Consider the following 17,382-nt stretch of genomic DNA (forward strand, 5'->3'; position numbering starts at 1 on the left):
ATGGCAGCATCCTCAAGGACGTGTTCTATGGGGAGCTGGCTTCAGGCACCAGGCCCATTGGCAGACCACCTCTGTGTTACAAAGAAAGAAAAGAGGAATGTAAATGGGTAAAATTGATGGTAATTGCAGCCAGACAGGTTATAGCGAATAACTGGAAAAATGCAGAAGAGCTGGGGTGAACCAATGGAGGGAAAAATTGAAAAACATTATAATCTTAGAATATCTAACTGTGAAGATACATAAAATGAAAGGGTTTAAGGTCAGTGAGAAGGAGGAGGATTGGTTTGAGAAGATATTGAATTATTTGTGCAGGTTTGAACAATTTGGGACAATTAAAATGTTAAATAAACCTTGTGGAGGGAGGAGTGTTAAGGTATATAGAATTGTACATATGGTTGATTTGAATATGTTATTATTGATTATGTATACCTAATGTATCAGCCGCCTGGGGGATTTCACTGTTTGTTTTCACTGTTTGTGTTTTGGTTGTTGGTAAAAAAAAATTAATATATTTTTTAAAAAGCAAAGATGTTTGCAAACGTGACATGAACGCTGACGACATCAACCCTGCAGACGACCCCGACCGCAGTGCCTGGAAACAGACAGTCAGGTTGTGTAGCCAGAGCAAGTGACCAGAGGAGCAATGGCTGCTGGGAGGAGTGCAGAGAGAAGAAATGTGGGAATGTTCAGGGAGGCAGAAGAGGATATATTGTTTATTAATATCCTTCCTAACTTGCGCTAGCAAGTTCCTTTACTTAGCAGAGTTTTTAAAAGGTAAAGGACCCCTGTCTGTTAAGTCCAGTTGCAGATGACTTTGGGGTTGCGGCGCTCATCTCGCTTTACAGGCCGAGGGAGCTGGCGTTTATCCGCAGACAGTTTTTCCGAGTCATGTGGTCAGCATGACTGAGCTGCTTCTGGCGAAACCAGAGCAGTGCACAGAAACGACGTTTACCTTCCCGCCAGAGCGGTACCTATTTATCTACGTGCACTTTTTGGCATGCTTTCGAACTGCTAGGTTGGCAGGAGCTGGGACCGAGCAACGGGGCTCACCCCATCGCGGGGTTTCAAACCGCTGACCTTCTGATCGGCAAGCCCAAGAGGCTCAGTGCCACCCGCATCCCTGTAGAGACCACAGTGCCTCCGCGTCCCTGTAGCGGAGTTTTACATTCCCCTTTTAAACTTCACAGCGGATAGCTGGTTGCAGGCTTGTTTAAGCCTCTCAATATAAGGTTCCTGGTAGGTTCCCTTATATCTTTCTTAAAAGAATAAACATGCCACAATCTTGTGTAAAGTATATAAAATAAATTTACTCACATCATCAGTTCAGTTGGATCCCTGAAGGCAGACATAGTTACAAAGTATATACATGTGGATCTATCCCATATGGGGATAATCCCAATGTCCTCTGTTGGCCGAGAGCATTTCTAGCTAAAAAGCTACTCCAACGATGGAGGAAGTCAAAGAGAGAGAGTGTGGCGGCATGCCTTGTCCTTTTGTTACCTGGGCAGGTAAGGTCATGCCCACCTCTAGTCACATGCAAAGGAAGGATGTCCCAGCCAGGAGGAAACAGGAAGTTTTCAACTGGCTGGACCAAACATTCCCCTGCATGTCCACTCTAGGAAAACAAGGAATGTTGTACTTGACTGCTACTTATGCATCACATCCCACAAGAAATGTCACGGTGCATCTGCAGCAGCACAACCGGGCCTCTTCATCTGCCCCAGCAGCAACAAAACAGGACTCTCCCATATTGGTCTTGACAGCCACAGCAGGCGCTGCAACCTTCCAACAGTTTGACTTCATCCCCAAAAGCACACTCCTCCATTGTCTCCCGAGACAGACGGGATGTCAACCAACAGGAAATGGGGAGATACGAAAAAAACGGAAGACTATCACAAAACGGAAGACTGCCACCAATTGCCTGCTGGAAAAGGAAATACTTAGTCACTGAATAATAGAACAGAAGAATTGGAAAATTGAAAGTGACCCCAAAGGTCATCTTGTCTAACTCCCTGCAATGCAGGAATCACAGCTAGCCATGTGCCTGAGGCTCAAGCAAGAAGGGTGTCCCATGTTCCTTTTTTGTATGGTGGCAGGTCAGCTGTGCCAACCTATTCACTGAGGACCCGCATTGTAGCTTGCAACGGGTACCCCTCTCACCCAGGCTGGGAAAGACTCGGGAGACTGAGATCGCTGGACTGACAGATTTGGGACGTTATTCTAGAATACTGTTTTGGCGCTCCTCTTTCTGGAAGCTCATCCCGGCATTTCATAGCAATCCCTCCCTGAAAGGATGCTCCCTGTCTATTTGCTCTGTCATCCAGAGGACATTTCTAAAAGGCGAAGGCTTCCTCTGACCTCCCAGGAGCAAAATGCTCAGAGAAATCTATTTCCCTGGGCAGCAGGAAACCCATCAGCTGCTGAATATGACAGAGCATTTTCTCTCCTCCTCCTCCTTTAAAGACGCAGCCGCTTCCTGGCTCAGAGGCTGCTGTTTGTCAGCCAGGGTTAGATATATTCACACATCCCAAATGCTGAGCGTTCCAGCTTCAATGGAAGCCAAGGATAGCTGGCCTGCCTCAGCACATCTGGGGAATCTGCTCCCCTTCTAGCGAATACGCACAAGGGAGAAAATGCTGCCGTGTGCTTTGACCTCGTCAACAATCCTGGGGAAATGCTGGAAGAGGCAATACAGCTGAGCATCTTGGCAGGATGCAAGAGAGGGAAGAGAGATCAGTGTGACTTTGAGAGGAGGGAGCGGGAGTGGGGTGGGGGGCCCTCCAGGAACCTTTAAAGCCGAGTGTGGTTGGAAAAGGGGCACCAGAGAGAGAATCCCACCGAATAAGCTAAGCAGAGGAAGAGAGGTTGACCTCCTTTCAGCACACCCCCCTAAGGGGTATAACTAAGGGACAGAGTGAGAAAATACCATCTTTTTCATGTACAGTGGTACCTCGGGTTAAGTACTTAATTCATTCCGGAGGTCCATTCTTAACCTGAAACTATTCTTAACCTGAAGCACCACTTTAGCTAATGGGGCTTCCCACTGCCGCCGCCACGCAATTTCTGTTCTCGCCCTGAAGCAAAGTTCTTAACCCGAGGTACTATTTCTGGGTTAGCGGAGTCTGTAACCTGAAGCGTATGTAACCCAAGGTACCACTGTAGTTGCCTCTGCCCAATGCTGGCTCTGGCGCCGCCTACTGTTGGGCTCCTTGCCTTCTGCCCTACCATTCACAATGGTTACAGCAGCCACTTCTGCCACTGGGACTTGCACTTTCATGACTCTCCTTATTTGCTGCTAAGGGCTTTGTACCCGATGGAACCAGACTTCCGCGAGGCATCCCTTGTCGAATGGAGAAGAGCCTCTTTGGGAACAGCTGCACAGTGTCTGCAGAGCTCTCTGTGGCGATGTCGGCATGATGGGAAGGATAAAGAGGAGCTAATCGAATCACACATCTCTTTGCATTAGCCATTTAATGGGGCTGCCAATTCCTTTTGCACCATCTAGATTCTGGATGCCCTTCACAGCGCTGTGAGGAGGCTGCTGAAAGCCAGTTGGATGCATTTCATTAGGCAATGGGCCTCATTTATTATCCCCACACTGAAAACTGCTCCTAAGTGAGATGTTAATGGACACGGGGAAATTAATAGGCAGCATGCTTTAAAAAAACAGAAAACTTAGCTCCTTTCTCTGCACTGAACATCTCTGCATAGGGACATAGGAAGAGCCAGTGGTGCGGTAGTGGTTAGAGTGCTTGACTAGGGCCTGGGAGACCTGAGTTCAAATTCTGACTCAGTCATGAAATTCCCTGGATTACCTTGGGCCAGTCACAGTCTCTTAGCCTAACCACCCCACAGGGTTGTTGTGAGGGTAAAACATGGAGGCAGTGAAACATGGACACCACCTTCAGTGGTAACCAGTGTGGTGTAGTGATTAAGAGTGGTGGACTCGTAATCTGGTGAACCGGGTTCATGTCCCCACTCCTCCACTTCCCCATTGGAGACCCTGAAGAGCTGCTGCCAGTCAGTGTAGACAATACTGAGCAAGATGGTCTGACTGGGTATTTGTTATTCCTTACATTTCTATCCCGTATTTTCCTCCAAGGAGCTGAAGAAGAAGAGTTTGGATTTGATATCCTGCTTTATCACTACCCGAAGGAGTCTCAAAGCGGCTAACATTCTCCTTTCCCTTCCTCTGTGAGGTGAGTGGGGCTGAGAGACTTCAGAGAAGTGTGACTAGCCCAAGGTCACCCAGCAGCTGCATGTGGAGGAGCAGGGAAGTGAACCTGGTTCATCAGATTACGAGTCCACCGCTCTTAACCACTACACCACACTGGCTCTCTGTATAGCCCAGGGGTCAGCAAACCTTTTCAGCAGGGGGCTGGTCCACTGTCCCTCAGACTTTGTGGAGGGCCGGACGATATTTTTTGGGGGGGGATGAATGAATTCCTATGCCCCACAAATAATCTAGAGATGCATTTTAAATAAAAGCACACATTCTACTCATGTAGAAACACGCTGATTCCCAAGCCATCCGCAGGCCGGACTGAGAAGGCGATTGGGCTGGATCCAGCCCCCAGGCCTTAGTTTGCCTACCCATGGAATAGCCATCCTAACTAACAGCCATCAAAAGCCTTCTCCTCCACAAATTTGTCCAATCCTCTTTTAAAGCCATTGGTGATCATCAATGCCTCCTGCAGGAGCAAGTTCCATAGTTTGTGCTGTGTGAAAAAGTTCTTTCTTTTTGAAAGCAGGATCACTCCAAGAGCATCCTCAGCACAAACCATCCTGAACGCAGAATAAAAAGGACCTCTGGAGGGGCGCTCAGTGGAAGCCATGCTTAAAGTGGAGAATGCTAACCCCAGATGCTAACTGCTACAGGAGAGCTGCTCTCTCGCAGTAAGAGGGTATCATAACACCTTTCTTCTAACAGGATCTCACATCCTCTTCTCTTCTTAGGCCCCAGCCGCTGTGGGACTGCCTTGCTACAGATATTCTCTCCTTTCTCCGCTCCTGAGCAAAATCGGCTCCTCTTCTGCTCTCCCGGATCATCTCAGGACAAACGGCAATTGTGCATCTCGCAGGCTTCAGGGATCCCTTTTGTTGCTGCTGATGCAAAATGTTTTTTTTCCCCTCTCCCCTCCCCCTCCCCCGCCTTCCTCCCCTGCAGTGCCTTCTCTCAAGTTTGCTGTTGTCAGGCAGGATGGAAAAAAGATGGAGGGCTGCTTGGAGTCCCAAACCTGCAAAATGTCCCCAGTCAATTGGCACAGTGTCACAGGGAAGGGTTGTGCCAGGACTCCAAGATTGCATCGCTCATCCACTGAAAAAGGTGCCAGCCAGGGACAGGCAGCTCCTCTTCTTGGCTCCTAGGAGTCCATGTGTCTCAAGTATGTCAAGGCCTGTGAGTCTCTTGCTGAGGCTGGTGCAGCAGTGCCCCCCTTCACACTGATGGAACCAGCCTCCAAGGGCTAGTCACCATTGGTAATAATAATAATAATAATAATAATAATAATAATAATAATAATAATAGTACAGTGGTACCTCGGGTTAAGTACTTAATTCGTTCCAGAGGTCCGTTCTTAACCTGAAACTGTTCTTAACCTGAAGCACCACTTTAGCTAATGGGGCTTCCTGCTGCTGCTGCTGCTGCGCCACCGGAGCACAATTTCTGTTTTCATCCTGAAGCAAAGTTCTTAACCTGAAGCACTTTTTCTGGGTTAGCGGAGTCTGTAACCTGAAGCATATGTAACCTGAGGCGTATGTAACCTGAGGTATCACTGTAATAATAATAATAATAATAATAATAATAATAATTTATTTATACCCTGCCCATCTGGCTGGGCTTCCCCAGCCACTCTCGGCAGCTTCCAACCAAATATCAAAAACACAATACAGCATCAAACATTAAAAGCTTCCCTAAACAGGGCTGCCTTCAGTTGTCTTTTAAAAGTAAAATAGTTGCTTATTGCCTTGACATCTGGTGGGAGGGCGTTCCACAGGGCAGGCAGCACTACCGAGAAGGCCCTCTGCCTGGTTCCCTGTAACTTGGCTTCTCGCAGCGAGGGAACCGCCAGAAGGCCCTCGGCGCTGGACCTCAGTGTCTGGGCTGGATAATGGGGGTGGAGGCGCTCTTTCAGGTATACAAGATGGAGGCCGTTTAGGGTAAGATTCTCCTGTGAATTTGTCTAAAGCCTGATTTTTGTCTGCCTTCCATCTGCAGCCTAAAATAGCTGAGACACTCTGCTGTGAAAAGTGACGCTGGCTTTGGACTCAGGTGCAAATTGGATTGTGTCCTTAGAGAGCTGCCGTCCGTGCCCCTGCAAATGCCAGGGCTGGAGATTCCACAAATCCATATTTCTGCAAATTGCATCAGGGGGCATTTCTCTGGGTGGAGGCTGATTGGCGTGACTTAAAACCAGCTGGGGCTACAGTAAATTGCTCTGTGTCCAGATAAGCTAATCTTCTTCTGCAAAGTCATTCGGGTCTGAATAAGCTTTTCAAATGGGATAACCAGTAAGGATTTTTAAATGGCAAACTTCCCCCACTGACTCGTCCAACACTGCAATGAAATTGCAGCAACTTAAATGTGGCTACAATGATGAATCAATGAAACAACAACAATTAAGCTCAATGCAATGATTAAAACAATGGCTAAATAAAACCCAGTATTTAAAGTGTACTAAGCAGCAAAGAAACAGGAACATAGGAAGCTGCCTTATACCGAATCAGAACATTGGTCCATACAGGTCAGTATTGTCTACACTGACTGGCAGCAGCTCTCCAGGATTTTCAGGCATCTCCTAGTCCTACTGGAGATGTAAAGGATTGAACCAGGGCATTCTGCATGCAGAGCAGATACTCTGCTACTGAGCTATGAACCTTCTTCATATTCCCCATTATTTTCAAATGTCTGGCTAAAAGTAATAATAATAATAATCCAGTTTATCAACCCACACATTGCTATAATATGTACAATACAAATTCATTTCAAAACGTAATATGACAATCCAAATAAAGAAAACTCATATTGATGAGACTAACATACCATTTTAAATCAATTACGAGTTAGGCAATGCCAATGGTATAAAGACATATTGATGGATATTATGTGTTTAAAATATATAAATCAGAGTCAGATGTGATCAAATGTTCCAGGGCAGTCAGGCAGAAGGGGAAGGGTTGTAGCGCAGTGGTTAAAACATCTGTTTTGCAAGCAGAAGGTCACAGGTTCTATCCCCGGCTTCTCCAGGAAGGTCTGGGAAAGACTCCACCTTGAAACCCTGGAAGTCAGTGCAGACAGTACTGACCTAAATGGACCAGTGGGTCTAGAATCACTATAGCGAAGAGCTGCAGCTCAGTGGTAGAGCATCTTCTTTGCATGCAGAATGCCCTGGGTTCAATCCACAGCATCTCCAGGTGGGACTGCGAAAGGCCTGGGGAGATGCAGCCAGTCAGGACAGAGGCAGCTTCCTATCTCCCTATTAACTAATAATATAACCCACAGCCAGTTCCTCAAAGGTGAGGGAAGTGACCTTCCAGACAGAGAGGGCTGGGGAGGCCATTGGCCCACCGGCCAGAGGTTCCCCCCACCTGCTCTCTGTGGTACCAAAGGTGAGTCCAGCTGAAGGTCTCACCTTGCCTTCCATATGTCATGTCAGTCGTGTGCCTTAATTTGACCCCCAGCTCAGCTTTTCAGTGTCAGGACTCAGCTTTAGAAGGCAGGAAGTAAAATTAAAAATAGTGTTACTAAAAATATGCAGAGTGTCTTTACCGTGCCTCTCAGTAATTGTAGCCATGCCCTCCTCCCATATCAGACTGCAGACACAAGAGGAAGGCAGGGCAATTCCGTCACCTCTGCTGAAAAGCTAGCTGCTTTTGTATCTCCCCAGCTGTCACCTAACAGCAGACCTTCCTCAAGGCCTCCTGAACTGTTTCCAGCCCAGCTGGTTCCTGCAAAAAGCTGCAAATTGAAGGACCAGTGCCTGAGCTTGCTTTTTTCCTCTGCCCTCCTCAAGCCTTTTTCCTTGTGTGTCAGGTCTTTCCAGTTTTAAGCCTGGGGGCAAAAGGCTGTTGCTCCCAGCTGTTGGCTGGCTGGGGCTGATGGGAATTGTAGTCCACAGCATAGGTAGAACACTGGGTGAGCCCTGCTGGATCAGACCAGTGGATCATCTAGTTCAGCATCTCTGTTCTCACAGCAGCCAACCAGACGTCTGTGAGAAGCCTGCAAGCATAATCTGAGCACAACAGCTACTCTCCCCCTCCTTTTGGTTTCCAGCAGCCGGAGAACACTAAATTGTCTACCTGTGATATGTAGTCTGGCCAAGCTGCTGCTGAAAGCACTGCTCTGGTCACAGCATCTGGCTCAAACAGCATCTTTAAGGAGCTTCTCAGCACACGGAGCATAACTAACAAATTGTAGCACTGCAGCAAAGCACCTCTCTATCCGACACACAGCCATTTTCACCCCAGGACGCTCTGCAGACCAACACAGTGCAGAAATGTCTCCTCTGACCTAGCACAACATTTCCTCCTGGGCTCTCTCTCCCTCTCCCTGCCAACCTGCCCCCCTCCCCCCCTCCCCCCTCGCCTTCTGACCTCAGACCTGCCCACCAGCTCCTTCGCTCTTTCCTGCCTCTCACCATCCATGCAAAACCGCTCTGTGGCTTTTAACAGCCTTGGCGTCTGGAACTGCTCCTGAGGAAAGGTGATCTTAGAGGTCCATCAAGCCTCTCTTTCCTCCCCCCCCCCCCCAGCCCTGCCGCCACCCCCAGCCTCATCTGCATCTGGAGGGCTTGGGTGTTTGGGCTGCAGGAGTGGCACCCCCCCACACACACACATTGCTCTCTGCATCTCCTTCAAGAGCCAGAGTGCTGGATCATTAGCACTGAGCAGCAATAGGTGGCACCCTGGCCTTTAGGACACCCAGTTTGCTTGCAGAGTCTTTAGAGGCAGGACTGGCAAGCTAACGGCTTGGGCGAGAGCAGCTACCTGCATGAGAAGCAATCTTAGACTATCAGGACTATAAGGGGAACAGCCACAGCTCAGAGGTATAGAGCATCTGCTTAGGAGGCAGGTTCAATCCCAGGTAGTGTTGGGGAGAACTGCCTCAAGCTCCAGAGAGCCATGCTGCCAGTCAGTGTAGACAATAATGAGTTAGATGGCTCAATAGTCTGGCTTGATATAAGGCAGCTCCCTTTTCTCCTATTGAATCCAGCCCTTCATTGAGAACAACGAGGACTAGGATTTTAACATTATAAGGGGAAAGGCCATAGCTCAGAGGCAGAGTATCTGCTTTCTGTGCAGAAAGTCCCAGGTTGAACCCAGAGTCGTGTGCACAGAAGCCTCTGACCTTTGCATGGCTACTAAGATAGTCTCCCTTCCAGGCGCAGTTCAGGTTCAGCAGTGATACAACACCGACTTCTCTCAGCCCATTGAATCTAACCTAGCAGACCCACTTCCCATGACTGCAACTTAAGGGGAAATAGGAGTCGCCATGCAATTCTGATAACTGGATTGGAATGCAGTGACTTACACTTGTCATCTAATTGCAGCATTTGCATCCATGGTTCCCTAACTCAAGCCTCTCAGACAAGATCAGGTTATGATCATGCATATTTATGCAAACCCCCATCCCCCCTCACACGAAGGCAGCCTCATCCTTCATCTTCCATCTCTCCCTATCCTGGACAGGTTTGTCACTGAGGGAAAGGAGTGCCATCTCCTGGTCCAGAGATGCAACAGCATCACATCTCTGTATCCTCAGGGCTTTTCCCTGAAGGCTCCTGCATCTGACTGGCCTGGCTTGAACCTGCTTAGCTGATGTAACCAGATCACACCTAGGCATAGTATTGCAGTAGACACATTCCAGCCTTCTCCAACCGGGTGCCCCTCCAGATGCTTCGGGATACAGCTCCCAACAGTCTCTGATTTGTCCTGCCAGGTTTTCAAGACAAGAAACTTTGCCCTGACAGACCTGGAGATGCCAGGGATATGAACCTGGAAATGCTGTGTGCAAACTAGAAGCTACAGCACTGGGCTACAGCTCTTCCCCAACTCCATCTACCGTATTTTTTGCTCTATAAGACTCACTTTTTCCCTCCTAAAAAGTAAGGGGAAATGTGTGTGCTTCTTATGGAGTGAATGCAGGCTGCGCAGCTATCCCAGAAGCCAGAACAGCAAGAGGGATCGCTGCTTTCGCTGTGCAGCAATCCCTCTTGCTGTTATGGCTTCTGAGATTCAGAATATTTTTTTTCTTGTTTTCCTCCTCCAAAAACTAGGTGCGTCTTATGGTCTGGTGCAGCTTACAGAGCGAAAAATATGGTAAATGCTGGCAGGATGTGGCTTAACTTTGGCACTGAGATCCCACAACCAATCTTGGATGTTAACTGGGGCACAATTTTGTGGTTAGGAATGGAGGGAGGGGTGTCCCTAGATTCAGCCCCATCCATGTGCATTCTTTTATATTATAAAGTTTTTTCTTTATAAAAATAACTTCTAGGCCAGTCCTAAATTCCTCTCCCTCTCGCCTCATTTTACTACATATTGCACGTTGACTGCAGCCGCCTTTGGATCAGGATCCTTGTACACTTGGAACAAGGTGCTCTGATGTCGACCAGCATCCTTTGGAAAGTGCCCTTTGGAAACAGCCCTAGTGGCTGTTTCTGGCTGCTGAGTGGGTAGCTTTGGGGAATAGATCTCTACTTCCTTTATTTGCCTGCTTGCGCTTCTTCTTTGATACATGCGTCAAGCTGCACTGGGGGTGGCATGACGATAAACAGAGTGGCAGTCCTTGCAGGCTTCCCCTAGGCTGGCCACTGCGAGGAAAGGATGCTGGAATAGGTGTGTGGTCCAGGTGTAAAGATAAAGGGACCCCTGACCTTTAGGTCTAGTCGTGGCCGACTCTGGGGTTGCGGTGCTCATCTCACTTTATTGGCCAAGGGAGCCGGTGTACAGCTTCCGGGTCATATGGCCAGCATGACTAAGCCGCTTCTGGTGAACCAGAGCAGTGCACGGAAACGCCGTTTACCTTCCTGCCAGAGCGGTACCTATTTATCTACTTGCACTTTGACATGCTTTCAAACTGCTAGGTTGGCAGGAGCAGGGACCAAGCAACAGGAGCTCACCCCATCGCGGGGATTCAAACCGCCGAGCTTCTGATCGGCAAACCCTAGGCTCTGTGGTTTAACCCACAGCGCCACCTGTGTTCCTGTGGTCCAGGTGAGCAAACAGCAAAGTCTCTCTCTCTCAGCTTTATACACACACACACATATGCACAGATCACCAGTTTTTGTTCTTCATTCCAGGTGACATGCAAAATTACTTTTGTGAAGATTGAAGGCACCATCAGAGGAACAGCAAAGCACAGTTAAACTATGGAACTCATTCCTACAAGATGTTCTGACAGCCACCAATTTTGTTGGCTTTAAAAGAGGATTCAACAAAGTCACAGAGGAGGTTAATGGGAAGAATGATAGCAGTCAAAATATATTGAAAGGGTCTGTCACGCAGACAGGATCCACACATTGTTGGGAGGGGGCATTACAAACTTATAGCATGGGCGTCCTCCCACACCCATGCCATAATCCTGTCTCAGCTCATACAGCCTCATGAACTAAAAGTTCTCTCTGACATTACATTTTCTACGTTGCAAAGAAGCTCAGTGGCAGAGCATCTACTCTGCATGCAGAAGCCCCCAGGCTCAATGCCCGGCATCTCCAGGTGGGCCTGGGAGATACCCCTGCCTGAAACCCCAGAGAGCCACTGCCAGTCAGTGTTGACAATGCTGAGCTAGATGGACCAGTGTTCTGACTCAATACAAGGCAATCCAGTGTGTCTATTTCATTCAGTCCCTTCTTTAGAACCATAAGGACTAGAATCTTAACGTTTTTAAAAAGGGGATCATAGTCCAGACGCTGAGCATCTGCTTTGCATGTGGTAGGTGCACTTATGGTCTGACTCTTTATAAGGCACATTGCTATGCTCAGATTTTCTTAAGGGAAAAGCCATAAATCAGTGTTTCAATCACCAGCATCTCCAGGTGGGTCTGGGAATGCCCCCTATCTTGAAACCCTGGCTAGCCATTGCCAGTCAGTGTATACAATACAGGGCTCAGAATAAGCCTATGTACATTTCTGGAAATTATGCCGAAGAACATAAGATGATTCCTGCAGTTGGTGTGTCTAACATTGAACAGGGAACGCTGTCTGCTTCTTTTTCCAAACAGCAGCAGAGGCAGTCGCTAGGCAGAGTTTTTAATGGCCTTCTAAAATCCAGTTCTGCAGCCTTCGCAAGTCACTGCCTAGAACCACCAGGAAACAATTTTATGCTTGCAGAAAGGCTTATCTATATACTTGGTGATGGGGCCCCCTCCTATTACCAGCACTCTTCCAAAGATCTCAGGAGACCAAAAAAAAAAAAAGGTCTACTGCCCCCCCCCTTTCCCCCTGGAAACCTGCCACACACTAAGGGGGATTGCTGCATTTGCAAAAAATTTGTTGCATAGCTCTTGGGATCTCGCCAGCAATTGTCTGCAGCTTCCTGTCTCAGCAGGCTGGAGAGCTTATTGCAGACAATTCAACAGCGAGTTAGCCTACCTTACTTTTATGGGTGAATTGTGCAAGAATATTGAAACGGTGGCAAGTTCATAGGAAGCTTGGCCCTTGGAGGAAGCCCCCCATTCCAAGCAAGAAAATAAAATCTGGGTTCAGCTACTTTAGGGAGCTTGCAAACCTTTAAGGGGCGGAAAAACACGTTTAGACTGAGCACACTGTTTTTCTGTAGAATTCGCTGAAATTTCAAGAGAGCCAAGGTGGGCTGAGGTATCATAAGGCAGATCCATATTGTAACAAGAGTTTGCTGGATCAGACCACCATCTAGTCCAGCATTCTGCTGACACAGTGGCCAACCAGATGTCCCCAAGGGGAAACCCTCAAGCAGAACTAGGGAGCAAGAGCCCTCTTCCCTTCTGTGGCTTCCAGCAACTGGTACTCAGAAGCATTGCTGCCTCCAGCTGAGGATAGCTCTCATGGCCAGTAACCATTGACAGCCCTCCCCTCCATGAATTTGTTTCATCCTCTTTTAAAGCCATCCAGGTTGGTGGCCATCACTGCTTCCTGTGGCAGAGAGTTCCATAGTCTAACCGACATTCAGCTTAATCAGATGTCCACAAGTTCTTCCAGTTCTTCGTGTTTACTATCCTGATTTTATGGTACGGAGCTCTGATCTCTGAGTGGCCAGGGGGTCCAGTTTTTTTCAGAGGACAGCCTACTTTTTGAATGGAGGTCTTGTCCAAGAACATCAGAAGAGCTTTTCTGGGTCAGGCCAGAGGCCCACCAAGCATAGCTGCCAACCGTCCCTTATTTGGCAGGAAACTCCCTTATCCCTGTGCCGTGTCCCTCTGCTGTCCCGGATTGATGATGTCACCCGGCTCGGGAGGGAAGCAGTGGCTTGGGGTCCTCCGCCGTGAGAGCACGCGCACGAGCTGCCGCATCTCCGTCTCTCTCTTTTCCCCTTCAGGGGCGCGTTGTGAGGAGACAGGTGGCGGCGGGTGGGCAGGCAGCCCCTCTCTTGCGAAACTTCCACCACGCTGCCAGAGGAAGCCAGAGGTGGCAGCGGTGGCGGCGGCTGAGGAGGCGGCCTGAGGGGGGAGGAAGAGGAGGAGATGGGGAGGGACGCAGAAGGGTGGTACTTCAGGGACGCAGAAGGGCGGCACTTCAGGGCCGCGGCGGCACCGCAACTGCCTCATGCTGGGCTCGCGGGTGGCATGGGCGAGAGTCTCTCTCCCTCCCTCCCTCTCGGGCTGGGAAGGGCCGATGGAACTCCTCGCGCCAGGATGACGGCAGCCCCGACGTGCTGCTTAGCCTACCCTCCAACCAGTGCAGCATCTTAATGTAGTGATTTCCCCCTCTGCATCCCTTTCATAACTCTATTTTTATAAATCATTTGTCCATCCATAGTTCAAATTTTTACTACAAGTTTTCTGTCAATCCTACCAATGTATGTAACTCTTGGCAATAGCTTTTCAAATAAATTATAAACTTTCCCCCTTCTTGATGAAAGAGGTCCTCGTCCTGGTTTCTAATTCTGCCTGTAAGCTTTGCCATCTCGACGTCGTTCATCAGTTTTCTCTGCTACTCTTCTTTGGTCGGAGTTGTAGACCCTTACGAGCATCTAGTCCAACCTCCTGCAAAACACAGTCGCAGCAAAAGCAGCATGGCTCCATCAGTTCTGGATTTCTGTATAAACCAAGCCCAAATCCCTTATTTTGGCTGCTGATCCCTTATTTTCCAGGCTGCTGGTCCCTTAATTTCAAATCTGTAAATTGACAGCTATGCCACCTAGTCCAGCATTCTGTTCTTATAATGTCCAATCCCAGGAGAAAAAGTGCAGTTAGGAGAAGCATCGAGGGAGTTTGGAGAACCGCCTCCTAAAGGGCAGACCCCGCCCTCCCGTTTCCTCCCACTCGCGTTTTTGTTTTCCGCCGAGGGATAGGCTTTTTCTGTCGCCGTTGGCGCCGCGCCTTCGTTGATTGCCTGGGCGCTCTCGTTGCTGCGCTTTCATTCATTCGTTCCTTCGGCGCTTGCTGCTGGCTGCGCGTTCATTGATGCGTTCTTCCATTCATTCATGGAGCGGGCGGCCGCGTGGTCGGAGCGGCCCGGCTCCCCCAGTTACCAGCAGCAAAAGCGAGGCAGCCCCAGGGTAGGCAGCGGAGGTTTTGGTTGGCCGTCGGAAGTAACGGTCTCCGATCAGTACGGTGTTTCCCGTCGCCAAATATTTTGGGGCCGCGTAGGAATTCCTCCTCCCCCGCTTAAAAGGTCCATATCGGTCTGGGGCCTGAGAGTGTTTTCTTTCCGGCTGGGGCCAGAGAGATTCAGGTAGGCAGGTTCTTAAATGAACGGTAGAGGCAGGTGGGGGGGGTGGAATTAAGAAGAACACAGTGGATGCCTTCAAAGTTCTGCCCATCATGGTTGTGAGGTTTGGGGTTGGGATAATAGAGTGGACAAGAGTTTCCCTTTTCTTAAATATACTGTATGTATATATATTTTACAATCATTTTAACATTTCGAAACTCAACTTCCTTCCCCCTCTTTCTGTGGTTTCCTTAAATTTATTTTTTATATTTTCTACATATTTCAAATTAACTTAAGTATTTATTCATCTACTTTAAATGTATACTTTTATAAAACTGCAGGTTATTGCAATAATCCTACCAATGTTTTTACCTGTTTACAGTTTGTTTGCAGATATTCAATAAATCATTTCCATTCTTTTATTAAAAGTTTGTTCTCTTGATTTCCAGGAAGTTTTGTCATTTCTGCAAAGTTTTTGTATCCATTCTTCTTTCGGCGGAACTTCTTCTTCTTTCTATTTTTGGACAAATAACATTCTTGCCACTGTAGTCGCATACATGAATAAATTTCTATACAGTTTGGGTAGCTCTGCCCCTGTCATTCCCAAAAGGAAAGCTTCTCGGTTGTTGTTTTTTACAAATGTTATTTTAAACATCCTTTTTAATTCCTAATATATCATTTCCCAGTAAACTTTAACCTTACTACAACACCACATGTGATAAAAAGAACCTTCTTTCTCAAGTTTCTCTTGAGGCCTGTCTGACTTTCCCCTCCAAAGCTGTGTGGCTGAAAGGTTGTTGAGGTGGGCAGGTATCCTTTGCACACTCTAAGGTAGAGCTGGGAGCAGGAGACCCCCCCCCCCCGCTTCCTTTTGCTAAGGGTAAAGGTAAAGGGGACCCCTGACCATTAGGTCCAGTTGTGGCCGACTCTGGGGTTGCGGCACTCATCTCGCTTTTCTGGCCGAGGGAGCTGGCATACAGCTTCTGGGTCATGTGGCCAGCATGACTAAGCTACTTCTGGCGAACCAGAGCAGCTCACGGAAACGGTACCTATTTATCTACTTGCACTTTGAGGTGCTTTCGAACTGCTAGGTTGGGCAGGAGCAGGGACTGAGCAATGGGAGCTCACCCCGTTGCGGGGATCCGAACCGCCAACCTTCTGATCAGCAAGTCCTAGGCTCTGCGGTTTAACCCACAGCGCCAACCGCGTCCCCTGCTAAGGGAGCAGGCCCAAAAGAGCTGAGAAAATGCTCCAGTGTCATTTCAGATTAATACCCCCAACATCCCTATTTCAGTGGGAGGAAGTTTAGTAGTTACTGGTTTTAGTCAGCTGCAGATCTTTTAAGAATTCATCAATAAAGGTTTTATCTATTTGAAATCCAAACCAGTATCTTGTCTTCTTCTTCTTCTTCTTCTTCTTCTTCTTCTTCTTCTTCTTCTTCAATTTGTATACTACCCTTCATCCGAAGGTCGAAGGAAAGTTTACAATCCTCAAGTCGAGATGGTTTTCATATATCATCACCTTCATAGATAACATCGCTCTTTCCATCATTATCTCGCAAAACTGTCGCTCTTAAGTCCCTCTGAGGAGTTTCACCCACAATATAAAAGCAGCTCTATTTCTCTATTTCTCCTCCCAGACTCAAGACCTCCGACAGAACTTCCCAATATGGCGACGGCAATTTTAACTGCGTCATTCCAGAGCTCTTGTACATTCCACGCTCTTCTTAAAACATGCTTTAGTTCGAAAGTTTATCTCCACACAGTCTTAAATCCACAGCTTAAGTCCTTAAAACAACATTTATGACTCATGAGGGGAGGGGATTATTGTTTAATCACATAAGGAAAGAAAGGAAAGTTTTTCCCCCCTCCCCCACCAGTCATTTGCCATACCGTATCTTGGCGTATCTTCTCATGATTAATTCTTGTCTTGTTTTATCAGAGATCTCTTCTGTTAGCAGTCTTTACTCCCCCTTCTTCGTTGAAATATGTGCAATTAGCTTCATCCGAATTGTTTCTTTTGAAGTTCTTTCAGCTAGTGGCGCGGATCAGGGACAGCGTCCAGGAGTGCCGGAATCCCACAGGAGGGCTTTGTGCCTAGTGTCCCCACCCCCACAAATTCGGGTGTGGTGTAGGGCACAGCAGGCAAGGGCAGTCCCCCCCACCATCCTGGGGGGGGTGTAAGGAGGCTAATTACCCCCATCATAGCCTCCAAATTACCTCTTGTGTGTCTGAGAGATGTTATTGTCAGCCATCTTCCGATGCGCCCTCTAGTGGCCCCCCCGTGCTTTTTCTTCTAGGCACAGTGAACGCTCGGGTTGCGAACATGATCCGTGCGGGAGGCACGTTCGCAACCCGCAGCGTTCACAACCTGCAACCCGCGCGTCTGTGCAATTTGGCGCTTCTGCGCATGTGCAAAAAGCGATTTAGCACTTCTGCGCATGCGCAACAGCCGAAACTCGGAAGTAACCCTTTCCGGTACTTCCGGGTTTCAGCGCATCCGTAACCTGAAAAAACACAATCTGAAGCATCTGTAA

The sequence above is a fragment of the Podarcis liolepis genome (genome assembly GCF_965112155.1).
Source record: "Podarcis liolepis genome assembly, chromosome: 15".
Classification (NCBI taxonomy): Eukaryota; Metazoa; Chordata; class Lepidosauria; order Squamata; family Lacertidae; genus Podarcis; species Podarcis liolepis.